Source organism: Orbicella franksi, chromosome 7 (genome assembly GCF_964199315.1).
Source record: "Orbicella franksi chromosome 7, jaOrbFran1.1, whole genome shotgun sequence".
Lineage (NCBI taxonomy): Eukaryota > Metazoa > Cnidaria > Anthozoa > Scleractinia > Merulinidae > Orbicella > Orbicella franksi.
Window position 1 is genome coordinate 12129253 of NC_138151.1, and position 19618 is coordinate 12148870.

The window sequence follows — 19618 nt, forward strand, 5'->3', positions numbered from 1 at the left end:
CAGTGGAAAACATTTTGTCTACAAGAAAAATGTATAGTTTGATTAACCTTTAATCCTGGGTTAGCATTAACTGGCTTCCAAACAACCTGGGGCCTGTTTACAACAAGTTAACCTGACATCAACCCTTGATCCAATCGAAAACCAGAACTTGTTTAGTGATCAACTTCAAAAAAAAAAAAACATGTGACCTTGATGAGCTCTTAACTTAAGCCCATGATATGGTCACATGATACTCGTCAGCTGATACCTTGTTTTGACAGGTGTCAATTGACAATAATGTGGATGTCCAATATCAAAGATGTACATGCACTGTAAATCAAAGCTGCATATCTTGGTCATCTTGTTAGCTGGAGTTTGGCCACCATGTTGCAAGATGTAGTTGTGCTTGGGAGCCCACGAGCAATACCGCTAGCTATTTTTACCATGAGAAAAGCAATTCACGGGTTTGATGTGAGTATGGGGCTCTGCTTGGCAGCCATTTGGGCTGCCAGAGCTTCACTATAATGATAAAGAAGTTACTGTATGTAGCTTTTTCTAAAACTGCAAGACCAAGATGATGCAGAACTGTTCCTCTCTGGCTCAGGACATACCTATATAGATTGTGAAATGTAAGGGAGTACCCCCTACCCCATTTTTACATAGGCTTAATTTCAGACACTTTGCTTAAGGTGAATCTTATTGAATTTGGGGGTGGGGTGGCGGGGGGTCTCCAAACGATATGGATTTTTAGCCGTTTTGGCCTGAAATAGGGTATGGTTTTTGCACTCCTGTCTTGAACTAGGACGTTTTTTTTAGAATAACCTACATGTACTACTTTCGTTTTATTGGTAAGACCTTTAACAAAAGCCCTTCACATTATGCTTTTGACATCAGTCTGAACGAGGAAAATAATTATAGGGCAGGTGTGAAACAGCTAGGTATTAATTTAAGGGTCTGGTCATAAATTGGGTAGGGAAAATTGCAGATTTTGGTCTTTAATAGGGTATTAAGTGTTTTGGGAAGTGGGCTGCACACCCCCACTCAATTTTTATGGGACTTACCTCCTCAGGAATGGACCTTAATAAATGACCCATTAGCTACATGTAGTGTATTTAACCTGCTTAGTGGTAAAGATGTGGACAGTAAAATTTAAATGTTTGGTGATACAACTTCATCCTAGTCCACTTCAATAAGTCTTTAATGTCCACCAAATTGAACTCAGGCTTATGCCACATCCAATTTTGGCACTTCTTGATATTTTCTTCATTCAATTATTTCCAAATTGAACATCATATTAATAGTCCTCTTGTAAATTGAATAAATTAATGGTGATGTTATTTCATGACGAATACCATGTGATCTGCTGTATTCAACATGGAAACCTTAAATTCTTCAACTCAATGTGTGATGTGCATTGCACATGTTTTAGCTCTATGATTGGCTGTCACACACACAGTAATTAAAGGCAAACATCTAGAGCCTTAATTTATCTTACCTTTCCTACTTAATTATTCCATTTCTGCTTGCCAAGACATGAGAAGAAATTTTAAACATATTACATCAGCTTTCAGTGTTACGTGCTTAGGCGACATCTTTTGAGTTGCCATCTTTTGACATGCCATCTTTCGACAAGCTAGGTAACCTGGCCTTGGTCAAAAATATAAACACAACAGACTTCTTTATGGTTGAATTCGGCTTTTAGTCATGAAAGATGGAGTTATTTGACATCAAACTGAAGTTAGGTCGTATCAACAAGTCGTTCTGTAAGAGATAAATTGACTGTTTTGAATGTTTACATCTTTCAAATGTCAAATGCGGTAACAGCCCACTTCTACCGGAAGTCACTATTGAGAGCTGATCGACTACACTAAAATCTTTTGATTTATCCCATAAATCTGGAAACATGTAAAGTCCACAATCTTCATATTTTCATATTTTCCACTAATAATTGGAAAATTTTCCAGTTTAATAGTTAAATAGTCTTTCATCCTGATTTAAATAGCATGTCGAAAGATGGCATGTCTAAAAAGGTGGTCAAAAGATATCACCTATGCTTGTAACACTGAAAGTAGGTGTAAACCAATGCAGTATATTTCTCCTGGCCTCATTAGATATTCATCACCTTGCAGCATTATTTGTGGTCTTGAACGAATCTTTATTGTTGCAGTTTTGCATGTTAATAATTGAAATTTTGCAGTTGTAAATATTGAAATGATTTAAGATCAAATGATAAATTTTTGCAGTACTTAATAGCTTGTGGGAAATACACTGTCTTGTTAAATTTTGAGCTGAGCTGTACCTTCATTTAGGGATATTTTCCTTCATTTTCAGGCTTAGCATATTACTTTTTGTTTACTTTACAGTGAATGAACACAGTTTTCCAACTTTGGAGTTAAAATTATTTTGTTTTCCCATTTAATTTTTGCAGCTAATAAGAAGCAAGCTGATACATATAGGTATGAATATATATATATGTGTGTGTGTAATTTACATGCTAGCTAGTACATCCTTACCTAATCACCAAGGATTACCCAACTACATGTGAGTTACTGATAAAAACCAATGGTTTAGGGAGTGCAGGCAACATATTCATTTTGATGGAAGGAGTTCCTCAATTAATTTATGTTGTGTGTGCAACTGAAAAATGAAGAATGTCAAAATTGCACACTGAATCGGGGTTAGCCTTTGATCCTTGCACACGTATGTTAAATGTAGCATCATTAGTGTTAAAACTTGCCCAAGAAACTGGCTTTCAAACGTTGATTAGAACCAAAACAATAAAATCAACTAGAGATGCATACATTTGCAAAAGGCCTTGAGCAGTAATTTGCTGTTCAGAGGAAAAATATGAATACTCAGAGTTGTTTCAGTGTTTAAATCTATCATGATTACTCTATTTTACTGGGCCAGGTTTTTTCGAAAGGCAGTTAAAACTAGTAACCCAAGATTAAAAGTTAACCAAAGTTTTAATTTTTCTTGTATATAACTTTTTTTCACTGCTTACATGTATTTTTTGAGTATAGTTTGAGATTATTCAAATTCATAACTGAAGGACAGACTGCATTTACAGAAAACCTCACTGAAAAGTTCCAAAACTGAAATAAACATTCTCACCAATTCTGGGTTAGTTTAATCGGGCTTTGAACAACCCAGCTCTGCATGGTGTTTTGTCAGCCTGTGAGGTTATTAATTTTTCCTCTCTGGCAATAGCCCAGCTCTGATGCAGATCATATGCACTGTGGTCATTTGGAGTACTGTAAGTCAATTCATGCATTCCTCCCCAAAAATATTTCATGACGGCTACGAAGAGCTTGTGTGTAGCAGGGTAATCTGGCAATTTATTAAGAATTGACAATTAAACCTCCAGTTTGTAAACAAATGCTGCACAAAGCCCCTGAATAGTAATAAAATAGAAGATTATTATTATGCAGAGAGGCAGTGTGTGGAAACTGAAACAGCAAAACTGGTTTCAGAAGTTTAACATCCCTAATTTTCAATCATGTTGTATTGGATTCTGTGACTCTCAGGCTGTGAGACCATACATAATTTGGGCCACTCCAGGATATATCCATACTACTCCAGGAAGCAAGCCACTACAAGTTCTCAGCTAAAAATGGAAGGGAGTAGGGTTTAAACTGCCAAAGTTTTTAAAGGAATGTAGATCAATGAATTCAGTGATTGTCAGCTAGGCTATATGACTATACATAATTTGGAACATTCCAGAAGATATCCATACTACCCCAGAAAAAATTGGGGGAGGGGGAAGGGTTTCTAATGCCAAAGTTTTTAAAAGGAAAGTAGATCAACCCACCCTCCCATCCCCCACAAAATACCCATACCTACTTGGAATAAGATACACTCCAAACTAGCCAATTGAATTTCCATGGCTTTGCATCATAAGACCTTAACGTAACTGTGCTTTCCGCAGGTGCTAAATGTAGGTTGTTTAATAAATTGTGAGGTTCGATTAGGTTATGTCACCACACATAATTTGGACCATTCCAGGAGAAACAATTGAAACAAGCCACTACATTTTTTCATGGAAATAGGGGGAAGAGGGGGTGGGATGGGGGAGTGTTTCCGATGCAAAAGGTTTCGGAGGAAAGTACGAAATTAAAAGGGGGTTAACCCACCCCCCCTCCCACCCCCACCAAATAAATTAAATTAAAAAATATGAAAAAAAATTAACAAAAACTGAAGAAATAACCAAAAAAAACAGTCTTTGGAATTGGAGGGGGAATTGATTATTTGTCATGCAATAACTAATTTTGTACTCCAAAATGTCTAACTGAATTTCCAAGGCTATCCATAATGAGAACAAAACATAACATTTAATTGAATCAAAGTGAATAATTTGTTCTTTCATGTGGTAATTAAATTGACTGCTTAACCTGCAGCTAATGAAATAAACCTCCATTTAGAGTCCATTTACCTGCAGTACCTGCGGTAAAGGGTTTTCATTTCTGCTTGTTCAACAAAATCATACCTTTGTCTCGATGCATGTTTTACGAACAATATATGATAAATTGAATGATTCAGAAAATGAATGATTTGCTTGTGGCATTTAATATATACCATCGCCAGCTTTAAGCTTTGAATTGGAAAAGTTTCCGTTGTCGTGGTTATTGCTTATTCGTTGCTTTACAGAATCTTATTGGTTTCTGACTCTACTTTTAAAGCGAAGTAATGTTATATACACCCAGTTATATATCTTTTAGGATGCAGGAATTGTTAAGTCATATTCTTAAAGATAATTCAACAACAAGTGGTCAAAACAGCGATGAGCATGTGACACATGTATCATATATGTATTGTATTATTGAAGTTCATGAATTAATAGTTATTTGTTATCCTTTCTCGAGTCAGTTTACGGCCAAACGGTCAGGAAAATGAGCGTACTTATGTTGATCTTTGTAACATTTATTTTTGTGAGTCGTCAATGTTGAGTCAGCATCAATTATGAGCTGAGTAAGCACATTTGTAAAATAATGCCGCACGATAACGGATTCTCTCGTAGTATTTTATAGTCCTAATCTAATTTAAGCGACATACAGTGTATTCAGCCATTTACGTTCCATTGAGAGTATTCAGAAGATAAAGTTACAATTAAGTAACTTCCAGCTACTGTACAATAACCAAGGACTACGTTCATGTGTCGATTTACGATAAATAAACGAAGACAAAACTTAACACAAAACTTGAGAACATACCTTGATTATGGAGTATCATGAGCAGAGAAATCATGAGAGTCGACAGGAAATTTTTAACTGATCTAAACATACTGAATTCCTCTGACAACATTCAGCACGACCAGCGACCGCAACGAAATATTTTTTATTATCATGAATTGCAGTTTATAAACAGCGCGCTTGGTTGCACTTGACCCGTGACGTCAAGAGTCACGCAAGTTAATTTAGCGAAGGGCTGAAATGAACGTCATTGTTCCCCCTCGAGTTTTGTGTTTACTTTATTGATTTTTTTTTCTTTCATACAAATCAAACATCATTGAGAAAATTTATCTCAATACCGTCCGAAGTGAGTTGCAAAGACGGGAATGGGGAGGGGGGGAGGGTTGCTCTCTATAACGGCTCCGCCCGGAAGGGGTACCTTTTGCAGGCTTCAGTGTGTAAAGGGGTAGAGATTTCACAAGTTGAGGTATAAGAAAGGGTACGGAAATCTGTCAGTTAGTTTTTTTAAAGAGCATTTAATTAAAATGTTTTGAGCAGACGCACCTTACTACGATTATCAGTTGCGTAAGGCACGGCGAAAGTTTGATCACCAGGGTTCAACAATGAAAATCGTGTTGTTGTCACGGGCAACTGGCTCCGTTTCCAGCGGCAACTTGCCGGCCTTTGACGTCATTGGCAGCAAAGCGCGCGAATTTGTAGGCAACGTACGTCTGCTGATATTGTTACCAATGGAAACGAGGTAAGTTGCCCATGACAACACCCCAATTTTAAGGGCCATAAGTTCGTCACTAAACTTCCGTCGCGCCTTACTCAACTGATAATCGTAGTACGACTGTATCATAAGGCACTACATGAAAATTACAAGAAGACTTTCTTTTTTGGCGATTTATTCATAATAAGGGTCAGTTCTGAAAGTATGTAAAAGGGGTACCTTTTTTAATTAAAGTTGTACGGAAGGGGTTCCTTTTCTGTCAAAATGGTATACGAAAGGCTAGGGGGTTGGCCTCGGGGCAGAGCCTACCCGTTAACAACATTGACGAGTACCCGCCCCCCCGGAGGTTTCAAAGAGAACGAGTTGTGATCGTGTATAAACCACGACGAGTTGATTTGGCCCTTCTTTTGCGAATTTCCTAGAACCTTGTTGAGCAGTCTAGGAACAATACAAAAATACATACGCTGTGCAAAAATTGTTATTTGTTTCTGTTTTTTTCTTTCTTTTTTTTTTCTTTCAAACCTACGGTGAATTTGTAAACGAAACATAAAGGAGCCCGTTGAGTGGTCATACATGTAAATTTTCTTAAAGCAATGATTTCAAATAAAACCAAATAACTTTATGCCAAATCGAGCCCGGACTAAATAGTCATTAGAAACTTGCAGCTGTGTACCTGCGCTCGCCAATTTTGTCATTTTTAGGGATATGATTCATGGTAAGACACATGTATGGTTTGCTTTTATTTACCAATTTTTATTCTACCGTTAGTAGAATAGAAGTAAGGCTTGACGGAACTGCGGTGGCGGCAAGAGAGGTCCCTGGGAACGAGGTTGCGGTGGCGGTGGTAGTGACGTCACAATACCCAGAGGGGTGACGTCATCAAAAATGATGACATCCCCATCTAAGAATAGTATATGCGCCGCGATCGCCGCTTTTTTGCGGTGGAATCTCATTAATTTTGCGACGGAATAATGAATGTAAATGACATCACCATCTGAAAATAGAATCAGGGTGGTTATCATAGATCCAAAAAATGATGTAATAAAATTATTTTTTACCACAGTGGTCGATAGATTTTTCACTATAAGGCGGTGAAATTTTAGGAATATACTAGTTTATTATATGGCCAGCTCCGTGAGCGGGCAAGATGAATCAAATCCTGCACTGTGATTGGCTACCCGAGCGGGCAAGCTGGAGCCATCTTGCCCGCTCGGGACTACCCGAATTGAAATTGAAAATTGTGGTGCTGGTGGCGGTGGTGGAGTTTAAACAATAGAAATCTGAGCATTTGTAAGCCTCTTCAAACGCGGAACGCTCGACTTTATACTCACTTTACGTTTAGCTGCCAAGGAGGTGACATGAGTTGGTCCTGTCCCTGTTGTGAAAAATATTTTAGCAGAAAAGACAGTATAAAAAGACATATCAATAATAGGCAAAGTAATCCCGGTCACCTCTCTCCATTTAATGCGATGCCCTTTTCCACTGAGAAGTGGCAGCGGTTTCAGTTTGAACATCCGTTCACTTGCATGGTGGCCGGGATGACTGGATCAGGCAAGACGGTCTGGGTCCAATCGCTGTTAACACAGGCTTACAGAATGATTAATCTTCCTCCCGGAAGAATAGTGTGATGTTACTCACGGTGGCAGCCCGCCTATATGGAAATGCTAGTCACCATACCAAACATAGAATTTGTCAAGGGAATCCCAACGGCTTTAGAACAAGATGCTTATTTTAGTGTTAACAAACGGACTTTAATCGTCTTTGACGATCAGATGATCGATGCCGGCAAAGATCAAAGAATCGTCAACTTGTTTACAAGAGGATCCCACTATCGCGTCGCAACCTGATCATGAGTGTCATTTACATCGCGCAGAACTTATTCCATCAGGGAAAAGGCAGTCCCAGCATTAGTTTAAACAGCCACTACTTGACAGTCCCGGTCACAAGCTGCAAGTTTTGACCCTAGTCAAACAAACGTATCCCGAGCGTAACGATTTCTTCCTAAAACAATATGAGGAAGCTGTAAGAAGGTCCTATGGTTATCTTCTGATCGATTTGAAAACTACCACTCAAGATGACTGTAGGCTGATAATAAACGTGCTCCCCGGAGAAGAAGGATTTTATCAAGTAGGGATGGAAGAAAATATCCCTCAGGAGTTACTGAGATATCTGAAACGGCAAAATATTTCGACAGACCCCTGCACTTCTTCCAGCCATGCAGCAATTACAAAGCGGAATAGATGGCACTTTCTCTCGCAGTGGCCTCGGAGAAGACGAGAAAGCTAAACAGTTTCTTCAGTTGCAAAACAGTTACCTGAATTTCAGACAACAATTGAATACATACATACCACCTTCAGCTAGATATAGCATGAAGAGATGAACGCCAGTCAACCGGGAATTAATTTGCCAACAAGTATAGGAGATTCTACAACGGTAAACAGCGCTCTCTACTCCCCTGAACCCCTTCAACGTGGCAGCAATTTTAAATCAAGAGGCCATCTCACAAGGACCTAAGCCAGTAGCTCCAACACCATTAAATCCTGCCATACTGACCCCTCCTCCCACAGTAAAAACACCGCCACCAATGCCTTCAGCACCAAAGAGAAAAAGGCAGCGGATTCATTTTGTAAATTACTTAGACGATGATGAATCGACTCAGAAACGGCGATCTCGGCGCCTTAAAAGTCAAAGCTATCCTTACAAATACGCGAAACAGGAAGAAGAAAGTTAAGAATAAATAAAAACTTGACGGCTTATATTTTCCGAGGGAAGATAAAGACTGAATTTATTTGTCATATTTAAATAAAGTTGTTTGAAAGTTCACTGGTGCGTGGGTCTCCTTTTGTTTTAGCACGATTGAGAATTTTCTCGTATTTCATTAAGCATGATAACACGCAACTTTTGGCAAAGTTTAAAAAAATTCTGTACATAGCGTTCAGAGCCACCTTGCCTCTAAAGCTGTAATTAAGGGTGTTTGTAGCAGGTCATACTGTTACTATGGTAACCTATTGTGGCACGAAAATGGTAACAACGTGTTCATCAGTGATTGGGCAGTTTTTTGATACCATGATTGTGGCATCAAGTGATAAAGAGTGGTAATAATGACCTATCAAAATCTAACTGCTGGACACTGCTTTGAGCCACCTTAAAGGGTGAAGGGGAAGGCGACTACGTATGTGTGTCTTGACATGAATTATATGCCCATTTTTTAAAAAACAGTTTTAAAAATGTCTCATCCGGGAATGGGAGGGAGACTCCCATATATAAATGACAGGGGTGCTCGCGGGAAATTTTCAAAAGACCCCTAAGAGGTAGGCTTGATTTCCAGAGCCGGACTCCCAAAACGGCTGGAGCCTACGTAAAAGGAACCTTACAAAAAAGACCAACGTCCAATATTCTCCCAGTACGGTCCCGAGCAAGCTTGTTCAAAAGAGATTTACTACGCGACCGAAAATTTTTAGTGAATGCTACGACTGGAAATTAAAAACATTGCAATCTTCAAGCGCGCAATTCTGACTGGGAGCCGACCATACGTAATTATTTTTTCCTCCAGCTTAACAGCGGTCTGGAATCGTAAATCCTTGAATCTGATTGGCTAATCACGCGCGCTCCAGCGGTCCGGATTTTACCATCCGGACCCCGGGTACGGACCGTTCTCAAATTTCCAACTTTGGCAACTTTTCAAGCTTTTTTTATTACACCATAAAACAACACAGAGTCAAACAATTATGAAAACAGTATCCCCTGGCCTTGGGTGGTACTCAACTCCTCGGATCGACACAGATTTTCCCAATAGACTCCCAATACGGACCGACCAAGGCCGGCAAATAACATATATTCATATACTCACGCCGCTCTCATAAAAAAAAAAAAAAAAAAAAAAACAGAAGGGAAAGAGAGTGGGAAAAAAAGAAAAGGAATCTTTCAAGCGAAAACAAGTTCTTTCAGAAACGTAAGCTTTAGAACTACCAGTAAGTCTTCAAGAGTGATCGTTCGGGATCATTCGGGGTAGTGCTATGTTATTGAACCAGCGTGAGGTCCGATCTGTAACACTGGAGAAATGTTAGACGAGTTATTTGTTTGGCAGGTACTTGCTAAACAACGAAGAAGACCAGTTAATTATAAGACTGGCTGCTGTTTAAAATAGACCACAGATTTCGCTGTCAAATGCGTCATAAGCATGTCTTTTGAGAGGCGTGGTGACCTTATGGTTATTGCGTTGCACACCGGATCAAACGATCCAGGTCCTGCAAGCCAGTGTCCTTGTGTTTTGTTCTTGGGTAAGACATTTTACTCCCACAGTTCCTCTCTCTGCCCAGATATATAAACGGGTACTCGGGAATTAAAACGCTAGGAGCTAACCCTGCGATGGAAAAGCAGTAGAAATATTCCTAGCTGCATGGGCCACTAGGCTCGAAAGTTGACTTCACCTTTTTTCCCGATACTAGACCTTGTGCAGTGTGCCTGTGAGGCTTGGCTTTTCAGAAGAAAATTAATGGTGATCTGTAATCTGTATAACACTAAAGGAGCAGGAATGGCGATGGGGAGGGGAGCAGGAATGGCGCAGTGGTGAAAGCGCTCGCCTCCCACCAATGTGGCCCGGGTTCAAATCCTGGACCCCGTGTTATAAGTGGGTTGAGTTTGTTGTTGGTTCTCGTCCTTGCTCCGAGGGTTTTTCTCCGGGTTCTCCGGTTTTCCTCCCTCTACAAAAATCAGCATTTCTAAATTCCAATTCGATCGGGAATTCGAGAGCCACGGGTTTGTCAGTCATAAGACTGTTGTGTGTTAGCCTCGTTAAACAAGGTTAATTTATTTATTTATTTTTATTTATTTATTTATTTACCACAATATTCTGTTTGCGAGATCCAGCTTTTAGTCAATGCGTAATTCGTTGGAATGTTCAGTCTGCTTGTGACTGCAGATGGATAATGGTGGGCTAAGACTTCACAATCCCGTCACTCTACTCATGACGATATTGTCCTTTAAAGAAACCCGCTGCAGGTACACGCTTAATATAAGTTACCCAAGAGTCGGCAAGACTGAAGAGGCCTCCGAAAGGTTAAATGGGTTAAGTGCTAAATTCAAACGTAACAAGGTTTTTTATCAAACACAAAGACTAACGTATCAGCAAAATTGTTTTATTTACTCTAATATGTACTCTCATTACATGTAGCAAGTCTTAGAGCAGATTTCACTTGAGTGTCGAATTAAACTACTCCCCATTTGCCTTTGCACTACTGTATTACATTATTGACTTTTAAAAAATACTTCTGTCCCACGGCTCATCCAAAACCAAGACCAATCGTGCCACGCTCGCACACGTCTTCCCGCGCTTCCCGTCAGCTACTTGTTCCGGTTTGCTTTCGAATATTGATTGGTTCATTGGATTGTCGGTGTCCTTTGTGACTGGCTAGCTGGATTGACGACTTTAGTTTTAGTTTTGCGACACTCAGTTTGCAACTGCTCTAACGTATAACACGGTGGAACTAGTTGGGCATAATAGCTTACTGCTTTTCAAACTGATATTTTTAATTACGTGCTGCTTATATTATAAAAATGCTAATGATGCTTTATAACTGAATGTTCCCAAATGAGTATTTCAGTGAAAGAGGACAGCAGAATCTGGGTTCCACTAAGATGATATGCAACTGAGTAGGAAGTTTTGTTATTACGGATAACCTTAGAATTTATTTTCGCCGTTAATGTTTGCGAGACAGCTACTTTTGAATAAAAGTTTAATTCTAAATTTCACTGAAATACTCATTTGGGAACATTCAGTTGAAAGTTACCGGCAAGACGCAAACATATCAAAAAGACTGAAAACAAAACGTCGATTAATGCCTGGTATACTGAATTATCTTGGAACATTAATGGCTGTGGTCTGAAAAGACCAAATATACTTTACTTTGCATTTCATGAAATTAGAGATAGTAATGCGGTCCAATCTGAGAGTTTAAACTGAAACAATAAATTTCACTGAAAACCAACTAGTGCTTCACAACATTAATTATCCAAAAGAGCAGTAAAGAAGCTACTCCAACGCTTTCAGAGTAGCAATTCGTTTAAAAAAACTCGTCTTTGAGAACGAAAAAAAGTAGCTTAGAAGAACTTGCTCCTATCCTCAACTTAGAATATTACAGACTGAAATATGTATCAGAGAGTCGAGTAAGATAGTACAACATTCCGCGGTTTACAAAAATAAAAAACCGATGTAATACCGTCAGTTAAAAAAAAAAAAAAAAAAAAAAAAAAAAACTATGAAAATAAACAAATCAATCAATCAATTAATAAACAAATAAACAAACAAACAAATAAATAAATAAATAAATACACTTATTATACGACATGGTAGCCTTAAAGTTAATCCGAGCGTTCTGATTGGTTTTTCCTTGGTCGGGATTTTGCCTCGAGGACCGCTTTCTTGGAAACGGCCATTAGTATATTTTTTTGAACTAGCGTGAGGTCGACAATCGACGGAGAAACATTGGTCGGGTTCTTTTTTGCGAGCTTTAAATTTGCGAAAGAAAAAGAAAACGAGACCAACATTCCCCAATACGGACCGAACAAAGTAATTCAATAGAGTCTTTATTATAGTGCTTATTAAAAGCTGCTCATAAATTGATGCGTCCCCGCGATCCTTTCTCGGTAAACGGGGGCGCGGGAGGTAAGCATTTATTCACGTTTCTCACGTCGCTTTTGTGAGCATTTAACTGACATCGTCCTCCAAACATGAAGATAAAAATATTTCCACTCAACAAGAAACTGTTTACTTTGTGCAATGAACTGAAAAAGCAATCCGCCGAAATTAATTCGCGGGCTGTCCATCTTAGAGGTCCGTATTGAAATTCGGACCGCTATGGAACCAAACAGAATCCTCTTTTTTATGGCGGACCAGTTCAACCATATAATGAAATAAACTATTTACTAACCTAGCTTGCTCGAACCGCACAGGGAAATATTGGCCCTCGGTCGTTTTTGTACGGACCTCGCAGCTCTCGGTCCTTACTGCCACGACTACGGTTCAATATTCCCCAGTACGGCCCACGCGCTCTGTTGGTAATAGGTTTGAAATATGACTAGATTTATGAAAACGTTGTTGAGCCGGTAAGTGCGTCCCTTCGAACCAATTCAGCCACACACTTTAATTTAACGGCTCTTCAAAGCCTAAAAATTACTCCAAGCGATGAAAACAAAACGAAACAAATCAAAACAATAAAAAAAAAAGACAAAACGAAACAAAACAGAACAGAACAACAAAACAAAGTAAAAACAAAACAAAACAAAACAAAACAAAACAAAACAAAAACTAAGTAGAAGAGTAAAAAAAGGGAAGATAATTATAAGAAAGGGGGGAAAAGTGACTGACATTCGCTTAGGTTTCTATATCGTCTACTTAAGCAGGGTAAAATTTTCATTGACACCGTTACGTTTTATAAGTCGAAAAATAGTACTACATGGCTTTATTTTGTTTTTAATTTGTTTTTTAGCTGTTGTTGTTGTTCCTTTTTTTAATGGAAAGAGTTTGGCTCTGTTCTGGCTTACCGGTTACCTGCGAACAGGCACCCGGCGAGGACGGAAACAAATTCGGCGAGCGAAGCGAGAGGACGAATGCGAAACTGAAGAATTTGGACAGCGAAGCGATCGGGGCGGGACGCTTCGCTTGAGCTCGCCGGGAGCCTGTCCGCAAGCTACTTACTGGTACAAGAACCGAACAAAAACACTTAGCAGTACACTGCATAGCAGCCAGACTATCAAACAAATGGAATTCAAGATTTGTCTTCTTGTTGATCAGTATACCCCAGGACAGAACCAAAACGTTTTCAGCCAAATAACTTGTTTCTAATAGGCCATATTTGTATTCTCGGGGGCTCATGCGGGCCAGGGAATCATTAAAAAGAGATCAAACTCATTTGCATTTGACTGAAAAGACTTCCCGCATTAGCCTCAGTCGCAAGCTGTAGTTCCAGTCCTATACCGAGAAAACGAATATGGTCTATTGCTTTACGACGCGTGCGGCATGCCCTCACCATCACGGCCAAGGTCACTCTCAACATGACTTTCTCCAATACTAGTATCTCCACTTTAGGTATAACGCACTTTTTTGTCACGAGCAGTGGGAAGCTCATGGCTGCCACCGCCGGTCTGACAAATACTGTGATGACATCGTTTTATCAGTTTCCATACTTTGCTTTTGTAAAAAAACAAAGCGGCCCCAAACAACCCCGAAAAGAACGCAGCGAATACCTCCCTAAGGCAGTTACAGCTCCTCTCTGTGTTAGGATTGTCTGAAAAAACAATGGAAAATGAAAATTTTGACACAAGATCCGAAACTCGCGAGATAGTTTCATCGTATTCGAAGCAAGGAGAAGAGAAATGTGAAGAGACAGTCTCGTTAGTGTTTGTTGTATGTCCTCAACAGAACTAAAACTACAGGCAAAACGTAGGAAATAAATAAAACAGAAAACGGCAAGTCATCAAAAGAAATACTCAAAAAAATATTAACAGCACGACAATATGAAACAGCCAGAATTTTTCTTCGCCCAGTTTCCTGCGCTCTAAAGGCACGTTAATTAATAGCGAAGCAATTTTTTGTGAGTTCGTAAACAGATGTCTTTTGGTTGCTAGTGTTTGTCTTTGAGAGCATTCCCAGTTATCACACTCATAACGAAGTCATTAGCTGTTTTCATTAGTTTTGCTCTTTTAATTCAGAGCCGGAGTTTAGTTTGGAGTGGACGGTACCTCTTAGCATTATAGAGGCTAAGTAGCCAAAAACAAAAAATACGTGATCTGATAAGAATAAACCATTGGTAAATTGCATATTTAAACCTTGCTCATGTTGAGACAGAATTTCGCATCTTCCATCGTTCAAGGAGGCGATTCTTAATTTGTCCTCAGAATAGGCCACGCTCGACATATCAATATTCTAACTTTCGGGACAAACTTCTCCCAAGTCTCTTGGAAATTGAGGGAGAAAAGAAACATTAAAAATTTGCAATTTCATTTCCTGAAAGTCTCAGAGCCATGTTAGAATATTGATATATCGAACGTGGCCTATTGAGCCTGGTTCTCATATTCCGCCGACCTATCTACGAAGTAGTCGCCGGTTGCAAGTGAGAACGTACGGCGATCTGATCTAGTGGGTCCCCGGCGCATCGCCGACGTACTCAAATTGGCGTGAAATGCAATCGAATTGGCGCAATCTTCAACCATTCCATCTGTAAAGTATGGGATTGTGGGAAAAAATCGAGTTGTTACGTCAAGACGTTGCGTCCAGAGATGGTCCAGATGATGTTCACATAAAATATTTTCATCGCCGACAATCGCTAACAACCGCGAGCTTGCCTGCGACGTTGAACTCAGTTCAATTTCTTCGCAGGCAAGCCGACGGTCAATGCCCTGGAAAGATTATGATTCGGCGATGAATGTTCACACTGTACAATATCAAAATGTTTAACATCCTCGGAGACCCAGGGGCTGCTAGTCGGGACGATGCAATATTTTCGGGCGAAAGTTTACCTCAAGAGCGGAAAAGCCCCTGGGCACTTATTCTCACCGAACCAGTTTCGGAAGTTTTCTAATTCCGTCCCGCTGATTGGCCAGAAAAATATTTTTCTGGTCAATCAGCGAGGAGATCCAGCCGGGCGACTCTGTTGCCTTCTTACATGAAGTGGTTTTCCTCATCGATCGCGGTGGAGTTTCAGAAAAAAAATATAACATGGGCGCAAGGGAACAGTCCTCGGCGATCAATTTTCACGGCGGACCTATCGAAGGTGTATCGTAAATTCATATCGCTAATGTCCGCGCTTTCTACTCTGTTGTCGGTGGCGCGCGAAGCTTGCCGAGTACACAACTTATTATATTTCTCGACTTCTGAAACTTTCCACGATGTGTGAATCTCCGTTGCGCGGGCCACGCAACTATGTCGATCTAGTGTGGGAACGATCGGCCAGCTGCACGTTTTTAAATATCGGGTTTTTTCTAGACTTCAAATTTAATTGGTTTGTGTGTCCGGAAGGGAACTGTAAACATGAAAATTCAGGATTTTGACACCTTTTGACACCTAACCATGGCTAATGTAAATATTTGACAACAATCCTAAATGTAAATTGCCTTTAAAAAAATAGCGAAATGAATATTACTATGCATAAAGCACTGCTTGAGAGGTTTCATTTAAATGGTAACACCATGGAATATTATCCGTAGGAGAGCTCGAGTCATAAAATGCAAGCGTTTTGGTCGCCAAAAGGGGGGTCATGGTCCCAGGCGTTCCATGCGTAGACCATGGAAACTGGGGACGAGAAACGCGACATTGCTCGCTCTTCGTGACAGAACGTGGTGTTTTGCGAAGAAAGTTTTGGTGAGAATCGCGCCTTACACTTTCATCTCGCAAGCAAAGATGTCGATCGTTTTCTGAAAGGGTCGGTCCACGAATTATATTGCTTGAAAGCCAGCCAGGTAAGCAAAGGTGAAGCTCGAAACGTTCTCGTGAGATAACAACTGAACGGATCGCGGTATGAGTTCAAACTTCGAAAACACTGACAAAAAAATAGGCACTCAATGACTGCATGTGGCTATTGCTGTTATTATCTAGAACATTGCAGTAATACAAATCATATTGCAATAAACCGAACTAGAGACGAAAATGTTTTTGGACTGGTAGCTCATTAAAAACATGCGACTTGTTTCTTGCACCGCGCAATATATGTCGATCTCTAAAACTAGAAAGATAAGACTTTAGGTAACTTGGATTAAATATCTGACCTCCAAGTCAGTTGGCGTTCTAGTAGGGTGCAAGAAAAACAAAAACAAAAACAAAACGTGTGATTTTGGAGGCAAATTGTGCGGGAAAATTAAAACTTCTCTTGTGCGGGGAATTGTGCGGGATTATTGACGAACCAATGTTAACGTTCTTGCTAAGTCCTAAGGAAAATCTACATTGACGATAGTTTAGCCAAATTTATTTCACTAGTAGTTCAAATATATTTAGCAGTCTTAGCAATCGCCAATTCTCTTAGAAAACTGTGTCAGACTGCTCAAGAAAATCATGTTGCGTGCCATGAACTAGAAAACCAAAATAAGTAGCAAAACAGAATGCCGCATCTCCCCTTATAAATGAGTTCCTTTTCAAAAATAGTCCTGCCTTGATTCCGCAATAAAAACTTGGTGCAGTGCAATTTGCGCCTAGTCATAGGACTGTTGTTATCACGAAGGAGTTTATCATGATTCGTTTTGGCTCTCTCGAAAGGGATTATTGGCTCTCCAAAGGAGATATGGCTCTTGAAAAGGGTTACACGGCAAAGATGTTCAGCTGCACAATTTACTCGGATCGCCACGACGGGTAAACGAACTTCGCACAATTTCTGCTATCATGTACAATGTAATCGCCATAAGTTGTAAAAAGACCTGGACAATTCTTTGCAAACAAGTTCTCCATAAATGCGTAGACAGCTGTGCTTCACTCTTGAACCAAAATGGTTTAAACTCACAACTTGCCATTGGATTAGGAGAATACTCAACGAAACAACTTGAATAGTAAATATTTTTAAGAAGATTACGACATTTTTAAATTTATATTACATGTTTCGATGTTACTAACATCATCGTCAGTTACAGAATATTTGAAAAACCGTTAGGACTATATAACAACTGGGCGAAACATGCATAATTATGATTAAGTGACAAAAATTGATTACATATTTGAGTGAGTTACAAAGTGTTTAAAAAAATATAAAGCCTAAAGCGTAGGTGTCAGGTTGACCTTATGAACTTGTTGATTTAAATTGGGCTTTTCCCAATTTATATGCATAGCGTCCTTAAGTTTAAGTTGAAATTTAGTAGGGGCGGAATCAAGGATTTCGAAACAATCCGCAGAGCAAGATTGACGACAACGTTCTGAGCTTGGGGAATGTTTGAAGATATGTGAGGACTTCGTGTCTGAAGAGAGATGTTCACGGACGTGTGTGGAAAAATGACGACTAGCTTCTCAGTGAAGGATTCTGTCCCTAGAGAACTTCGTTCACGTGTGATTTACAAATTTACTTGTGCTTGCTGTTATGCTTGCTATATCGGCGAAACTCAAATATGAAATCAATTTTTGTCACTTAATCATAATTAATTATGCATGTTTCGCCTAGTTGTTATATAGTCTTAACGGTTTTTCAAATATTCTGTAACCGACGGTGATGTTAGTAACATCGAAACATGTCTTATAAATTAAAAATAATAAATATCTAAGCGAAACTCTTGTGCTAAAATATCCTGATTCTTTAACTTGTTTTTTGTTGTGTCCAATACGTGTCTTCGTAAAGTACGATTTTATACTGCGGTACGAAGCCCGAGTAAACGCTCTTGGAGCGTCTAGTTTTTCATGTCCTTCATCCTTAAATAGGGTAAGGGTTTAAGACCCTTCACAGCACACACCTATCCGAAATTTGCGGAAGTACCCCCCTCACCCCGAGGATCACAATAAACAGCAACGTTGTTTTTTGATAGAACTTCTTCCAGAACGTGACCCTGAATCTCTCATCCCTGTTCAATGACTCCGGGCTTTCATACAACAAAGCAAATTCCCCCTTTCCATCCAATATTTCTTTACCACTCAATCTGGTTTCCCTTTTTACCAGACATAACTAATCGATGATATCAATGATTAATCAATTGGTAATCAATGAGTAATCGGCCAATTACTCATTGAGTATTGCCAATACTCAACAAGTAATCAATGCTCCACAAACGTTTTAGTCATTGATTAGTCATCAGGGGTCTTTGAATAGCATTTAAATCCCCCCCCCCCCCCCCTCCCCATCTCTACAACATCATTTCCTCCCGATGATGCCGATGTTGTGCTGGATTCCTCGTCGTGGCCTTGCTGTCTTCCGTTGTTGAACCAAACTTTTACCATTCTTGAATCAAGTTTACTGAGTTTTGCAAATTCTCCTCTTCCTTTCACAATGCTTCAAGCACCAATCTCTAGAGATCGCAGAATTTTGTTTGAGTAATAATTACAAAGGCAGCAAATGACTAATCAATGAATAATCAATGGCATCAATGAGTAACCAATAAATCAATGAGCAATTATGGTCCACAAAATACTCATTGATTAATATTTAATCATTGATGTTATTGATCATTGATTAGTTACGTCTGGCTTACTTTAGCGATTTTTAAAAGTGTGCCATGCCTTTGCGTTTAAACCAATAACTCTCAGATTTGGTAAACTTACTGGTGTTTGGCTGCTCTTTCAGATGGCGGGCCCTATTTTTCAACTGAATCGATTTTAAATGTTCGTACCAGTCCCCTGCTCGTTTAGAACATGGCTAATTGCCCGAAAACATCTCTCCTCATCACATTTTTCTCAATAATTAATCGTTGCTCCGCTTTCAAATCGACCACAGGAAACAAAGACAAGATTTCTTTCAGGACCTCTTGAAATTTACGCCCAACAAGATATTGGTAAAGTATTTTTGTTTTGGCGCGAAAGCAAGAAGGTGCGTACAGTGCAGCTGACCGATCGTTCCCACGTTCAGTCGACGTAGTTGTGTGGCCCGTGCAACTGAGATTCGCACATCGTAGGAATTTTTGAGGAGGTTTTAGAAGTCGTTCAACGATCGAGGAGAAATATAATAAGTTGTGTACTCTACTAGCTTCGCGCGCCACCAACAACAGAGTAGAAATCGCGTACATTAGCGATATAAATTTACGATATACCTTCGATAAGTTCGCCGTGAAAATTGATCGA